We start from the raw sequence: 7,500 nt of genomic DNA on the forward strand, positions 1-7,500 counted from the left end.
TAATTTCAGAATGAAGAGGGGATGGATTTGCCGGATATGAACGATTTTTCTCTGCGTAAACGAGAGCTTTGTGCCGCTGCGAAAACATTGGGCTGTTGAAAACATAGAGAATGCAAGAAACCTTAAAGGAATAATGGTTCACCTGTTAATTTGTAGTGATATAGAAATGTAATCCAGCTGATGTTTTACCTATATAGAGCAATAAAACGAAATGCATTAATCATAACTGTGTAGAGCTTCTCTTTTAAACTTGTGAAGACATTTTTCGTTTCCCTTTCATTTTCTCTCGACGTATAATTCGTTTTCTGATGGTCGTCCGAGATAGGGAAACCTCACAAATTAGAACTGACGGACAGGAGAAAAGTATCTTAAGTTTCCTTAGCGGGAACGTTAGCTAATTGAGTCCCTCCCAGGTGTTTGGGGAAACAAGTGATCATGGCTAATTTGAACTGGGGAACTCGGGAACAATGACAAAATATTTTAGGGAACCACTGAACATAAACAATTTTAGGGATCAAAAAGCTGGGAACAAGTTTGAAAATACTTCCATGAATAAGGGAACACAATGAAATTTTGAAAGGGAACAAGGAAACCAGTATACACCCTACTGGGAGGGACTCTTACTTCACGGTCAAAGAGCAAGGAGAAAAAGAAAGAGCACGAATTAATTTGAATTCGAAAACAAGGAAACAAGAACTGCTACTAAGCTACTCTACTGCTACAGTCCCTCGCCGGAGGCCATTTATTCGTATAGTCACTCTATACTGCTTAACCGTCATTGCCTGCTCCTGATTGCGATATTTCCTTTGTCTAACAAGGGACCAAAATTCTCCGAACCACAGTTAAATTTTAGCCTCGGTTAATGCGTGCATTGATTGGTTCACTTAATCTCGGTTATAAGCTCACATACCTTAGTTTGGACCTTATATGGTAAACGATTGCGTTAAGCGTTGGTAAGCTAAGTTTTTTTTTTCGCCAGAAAGCGAAATTCCTCTCTGAATAAAGCAAAATAAAAAATAAAAAAACATTTTTGTTGAAAGTTTGGATCAATTCCGACGTTTAGAAGTGCGGGAATAGGTAACATATGTTTTTGTGATTTCGCACGGATTTTCTCCCTTGTTTCGCTGGTATTTCTTTTTTTTCTAAACTTTTGGAGTTTAAGGAATTTAGTAAGACACTTATTCCATTCGCGCTTGTTGGATGTGAGACTGGTTATAGCCAACTCGGCTCTATATACGCGCCTCGTTGGCTATTTACCATAATTGTTAATTATTCTACGAGGAAGCGCTGGATATGAAGTTATAATTATTTTATATCCAGCAAGCCCGAGTAGAACAATTGCTTTATTAAAAACTCCAGAATCAATAACTCCTCCATGTTGATTTTATTTATCTGCCTCGGTCAATTCCGGTCCAAAATAGTCCTGTTCCGGGACTCCCTCTTACCCCGCCCTGAAAATGGGCCCTTTTTTAGGGAGGGGTAAGAGGGAGTCCCGGAACAGGACTAGGTCCAAAACGGCTATTCTCGGTCACTTTTTCTCAAAGCTGCAAAAATGTTTTCAGTTCGCTTTATTGCTGAAGCGTTTCTTGACCATATTAGGTACAGCAGTTATATTTAACAATTAGATCTGTAGCCCGCAAGGGCTACGGGTCAATAGCCCACTCGTGGCCCTTAAGGGCGAAGGGTCCACAGTAATTGGTTATGTTGTTGTGGCCTCCCTGCCCCACATTTGGTGGGGCGAAGTCAAATAAAATAAAAATAAAGTAAGGGTCTAATTATTTTAGTATCACCCAACTAGCGAGCATACTAAGGGAATAATAAAGTTAGCAAATGTAAGTTGAAGAGATCTTTATTTAGAAATCATCACGCTTCACGCTACTCGAGGACTATTACTAATAGTCCTCCAGTAGCGCTGCCAATTAAAATGCAGGATTTGCATTAGTCCACTGTTTGGGTGATACCAATGACCCGTAGTCCTTGCGGGTTAAGCCGAATGGGCTACTGACCCGTGGCCGTTGAGGGTGAAGGGTCTAATTGTTTTAGCAACACTAAAACGAAAGAAAGCGTCACGCTTTTCGCTACTCGAAGACTAATAGTCCTCTAGTAGCGTAGGCAATTAAAATGCAGGATTTGCATTAGTCCACTAGTTGGGTGATACTAAATTGCAATGGCTAACATCAGTTTTGTCAGACTTACCAGAAAGGCCATTAAACGTTTGACCGCACTTAATCAATTTCATCACGTTTGGGACCCAAAAATTATTATACTGAACAGCAACAAAACAACAACTTGGTGTGGCTCAAAAGGTGGAAGTGGGAGATAAAATGCTCCACTGAAACTTAAAAGGTCACCCCATGTTCTCTTGGATTTTTTGTGAGCTAAAGAAAAATTTACTACCAGGGCGGTACACACACCGGTGTGGAGTAGGGAGGTTGGCCTCCTCCCAGGGCCGACTGTGACCGTTCCTGGGTAAATATGGAAAGTGCACAGACCGATTTTGGTGAGGGAGTTGGGTCTCCCCGCAGGGTCGGCTGTGACCAATCGTGGGCTTAACCAGTGCAAAATTCAAGTATAGCTTTAATTAATGGTGTTTAAAGTTATTAATGAACTTATCATCATTTGCATTGGCCCCATGGAGTTGTTCTGATCAGTTTGTGACCATTTTCGTGTGGAAGTGGAAGTCAGACGCCGTCCACACGCGCATTTCGAAACGTTGCCTTTGTTGCTTACTTCCTTTTGCATTCTTGGCCTGCCAAAGTGTGGAGCTCAGCGAGGCTTCAGTGTCTTTGGGAGTTAGCGCTCCTACTCTTGGGCTCCTGTGAGCGTATATTCCCCACACTAACTCCAATTTCAGCCGGATATTCTCTTAATTTCGAAAAACAGACTCCGATTTTCACGCACACAAACTTCGATGCTTGCAAAAGCCAACTTCGATTTTAAAACACTCAAAAAGGTCTAAGAACAAAGATCGATGCCCCTTAAGAGCTTTCGTAGGTTCCGTAGGATCCTTAATTTTTTTGACAAATTTCCACCATAAATAAAGGACATACTGGCCCGATCATTCGAAAACAACAGTACAGGACAATAACGACAAAAATTCAAACAAAGAAATTTGGAAAAAATCACACCGCGACCCCGACCCTGGCCCTGACCCTGGCCACCGCGTGTTGGCTACTACCATTTTTTGCAGAAGCACGGAGTTTTTTCTCAGTTTTCTCCAACAAAAACTGATATAAGTGAGCCATCTACGCCCACCTCGTCAAGTTCTTTAAGGCACGATGATCTTTTTGTTTTGAGCAAACCTTTGATTGCTGAAGGAGTTATCTTGTCAGAGACACTCCATGTTTACAAACATTACTTTTGTTATTCAAATTTGCCAACCACATGGTAAAAAGACTTTTTGTTTCGACAGCCAATGGGGCTCTGCTTGGCACTTTAATGACAATGGGTGACGTCAACGATATCTTCCGTATTTTGGCGAATATATGATCATACCCAAAAACTGTATGTTGGGTATGTTATTTGGGTTTTTCATGTAACGTACGAACAGTTAGGGGAAAATGCGCATGAGGAATTTAACCTCAACTATTTTAAATTCGGGTTAGGGTTAGGGTTAGGGTTGGACATGCATATGAACCCTCCCCCGAGACCTCTTTGAAACCGTAACCTGATGAAAGTGAAAAAAATAACCTTGTGGCAGCTAATGATAAAGACGAATTGAAATACATTTATGTTCGTGATGTGAGTCTTCTTCTGGTTTCATGACCCCCAGTTGGTTCCGTTGTCATAGTGATTATAAAACCAGAAAAAAATTACACAGTACAGTCATGTTGTCCTCTTTCCGGTTTTTGTCCGCCACATAATTGTTACTATTTGCTTGCGTATGCTAGGCTGAAATGTGATGAAAAAACCTTCACTGACTGGAAAGAGAGTGTTGCATTATCAACTTAGACTTCTGGATTGCACTATCAAAGAAGATAAAAAGTTCCTTTTTCAATCTGGAGCTAAATTGACGGATTTTTTAGAGAAAAAAATCAATCTTATCGTAGTTGATAAAAAAGGTCTAAAGCTGAACATCTGTTACCTATGGTCACGGAGCTCACGAATGATTAAGGCATCGTTGGCTGGGAGAAACCACTGTGGTTTATCGGCTGTAGAAGTAATTATTGGAAGAAAATGGAACATATATACCTGTATATGATTATAGAGAGTTTTTGAATTGGATTGAAGGTTATAAAGATAGTGACATAGAGAAGTACATAAGCGCTTCCGAGGATAAGGAGTTAAAAGCTCGTTCATAAAGGTTGTGGACATCTCGTTCAGTGGTAATATAAAGGCTGAGTAACGTTACCAACTGTTGATTTCAATTGTTTCATCACAATCGCCATTTCAGTCTTGGTACAAGATACCGAGAGAGAGAGAAAAAGGCACATTTGCTGCAAAGAACCTGTAAATTATGCCTTGGGAGATATTTTGATCTTGAGTTACACTTGTCATCTTAAAGTGTTGAGGCTGAGCAAATCTAACGATACGCTCTTTGCGTTAGTGGATGCATTAATCGGGCAAGCGCCTAACCCTAACCTGACGATGCGCTCTTTGCGGGAGTGGATGCATTAATCGGGCAAGCACTAACTTTTAACCAATTTCTGGCGTTGTCGTTTCTTAGGGTCCATGAAAGGGCGACGGCTACGGCATCGACAAAGCTACCAAACAATACCAACGAGACTATCATTATTGAAAGAGCACGTTCGACACGCATTTTAACGCATCTTTTGCGGTACTCTACATAACAATAGGGAGTTTAAGAAACCACAATAGGGAGCTTAAGCAACGACAACGGCGACGGCAACGAGAATGTCATCTCAAAATATAAATTTGCGTTATTTTAATCGCTTCGAGACTATTTCAACGTTTTTAATTTGACAAGGGTGTGGTAATTCCTCAAAGATGACACCAGTTGGAACGGCACTCCATTTTAGGAGAGAAAACGAAAATTTATCCTCAAGTGCTAACGTTCTTTATAAAACCAAAAACTTGGCTATTTCACGTTGTTGTTTTGCTGACGACGGCAACGAAATGGACAAAAGTGAAAAACGCACGTGCAGGGCGTGCAAAGCTATTGTTTTTACCCACTAAATATGCAAATTTTTTGACGTTCTCGTTGCCGTCGCCGTTGTCTTTGCTTAAGCTCCGTAATGGCTACGGGGACGAAAACGTCACTTCAAAATATCACTTTGTTCTATTCTAAGCATTTCATGATTATTCCATCTTGTTTATATTATACAATATGGTCGAAGTGTCCTATAACTGGATTGGTACAGACGGATTTGAAGTAAAGAGTGAGACTGAAAGATTCACTGTAGTTTGTCCACGTAGTCGTCAAAACCTTAAATTTGGTCATTTCACGTTAGTAGTTTTGACGAGTACGGACGAGAAATGTTCAAAAATGCGTGCCGTACGTTCTTTTAATCAATAACATTACTGCTTTTTGGCGTTGTCGTTTCTTAATAGGGAGCTTACGAAACGAGGACGACAACGGCTACGAGGACTGTATTTAAAAATACAAGTTCGCGTTATTCATATCAGTAAGAAACTATTTCATGTAGTTTCGCGTTAAAAATGTGTAGTAACTGTCAAGGAATTAAACTGGTATGAGTGAGTTCGAAGCGTAGAGAGAGAACTGAAAATTCATCGTCATGTGCTAACGTCCTCCACAGAACCTTGAATTTGGTCATTTCGCGTCGTCATTTAGGAGATGACGGCAAAGAAATGTATACAAATGTAAAAGGCACGTGCAGAGCGTGCAGAGCCATTGTTTTTGCTGATTAAACCTATTGTTTTGTAGCGTCGTCGTTGCCGTCGGCGTCGTCGTTTCGTAAGCTCCCTAAGATTAGGGCCTTTAAAGATCTACCACGGCGACGTCGACGAAAATGTCATCTCAAATAGGCCATTTCCGAGTTGATGTCTGCCTTCTCTTCAAAGCGAGTCTAAGTGCGAAGTTTTGTGATGGTAATTAGTTCTACTTTACATATGAATGAAAACTAATTTTCACAACAAAAACTTAAACATAGACTCGCTTTGAAGAAGAGGTAGACATGAACTCGGAAATGGCCTATTATACGTTTGCTGTATCGTAAGTCTTTCCCGGCTTTCCCAATCTCGTTCAAGTCGTACAATGTAGGAGAAGTATCCTAAAACAAAATTTATACGAGCAGTATCAGAGAAAAAATTAAGCGATATTTCTTGTTTACAAACATTGACGTCACATTTTCAATAGATTTTCAAAGTTTTGAATCCCTCTGGGACTCAACCTGGCGGCTGTGCGATTAGGCCTATGCGCGCGAAAATATCTTGTAACTGGATGGGTACGAACGGTTTTAAAAGGAAAAATAGAAAATGAACAGTTCATTGTTATGTGCTCACGTTGTCGTCAAAACCTAAAATTTGGTGATTTGACGTTGTTGTTTTGCGGAAAACGGCAAAGAAATGCACGTAGGCTTAGCTACATATTTCCGGAATGTTGGGGGAATTTAAGACATCAAAAAGAATTTTAGAAACTCTCGGGAATTTTAGAAAAAAAATTGACAATTTTAGAGCAATTTAAACTTTCACCAGACATGCACACGGCAACTCGAGTATTTTTCCTTTTTTTAACCAATCATATTCTTGCTTTGTGGCGTTGCCGTACGCGTCGTCTTTGATTAAACCCCGTGATGAAATTTGCCAACCACGAAACAGAAGAAGTTATTGTTTCAACAGCCATGCCAATGTTACTCCAGGGAACACTTTCTTTCAAATGTCGTCTTCTGCACGTGCATATGTATGCATAACTTATGTAAAAACAAAAAGAAAATTCCCTTGGGAACATCACGTGGTCTGAATGGGAAAACAAAACGTACAAGCTAAAGAGGTCCATTAGCTTCTGGTTGGCATATTAATAACAATGGGTGACATAACGAGAAGTATCGCTATACAATGAAAGGTTCGCATTTGTACGCTCAGGTTGTCGTTGAAACCTCAAATTTCGTGATTTCACGTCGTTGTTGCGCAGAGTAAAGGCCCAGGCGAAAGGCTTCAACATACGTTCCATTCTCGTCACCAGAGCCTTGGGACTGAATTCCGGGCCTCTCGTGAAGCTTTGTTGAATGACATGTTGATGATGTTTTGAAACCCGTTTGCTCACCCCAGCAGTCAACATCGTTCAACAAATTAAAATCAAACGGGATGTTGAGACCATTTGCCCGAGCCTTAACGCAAAAAATGTGTGCTAAGATGCACGATTATTTTTCCTCTCTCAACCAATAGTATCCTTGTTTCGTGGCGTTGTTACACAGTAGTAGTAGCCGTAGCTGTTGTTGTTTCTTAAACTCCCTAATAACGTGAAATCACCAAATTTGAGGTTTTTACAACATGAGCACACAAATGTAAACTTTTCACTCTCTGTTCTTACTCGTAACCCCATCGTACACAATTTATTTTTAGGATACTTCGCCCACCATT

General features: G+C 40.4%; 1 long non-coding RNA gene across 1 annotated transcript in view; it reads left to right on the plus strand.

The window, feature by feature from the left end:
* The window catches only part of LOC137999004 (uncharacterized), an 869-nt gene extending 643 nt beyond the window's left edge, over positions 1–226 (plus strand). The window contains exon 2 of the long non-coding RNA XR_011122864.1: positions 10–226. This is a non-coding gene — a long non-coding RNA (uncharacterized lncRNA). The remainder of the gene's footprint in view (positions 1–9) is intronic.
* Positions 227–7,500: the final 7,274 nt, after the last annotated feature.

Source organism: Montipora foliosa, chromosome 4 (assembly GCF_036669935.1).
Source record: "Montipora foliosa isolate CH-2021 chromosome 4, ASM3666993v2, whole genome shotgun sequence".
Classification (NCBI taxonomy): domain Eukaryota; kingdom Metazoa; phylum Cnidaria; class Anthozoa; order Scleractinia; family Acroporidae; genus Montipora; species Montipora foliosa.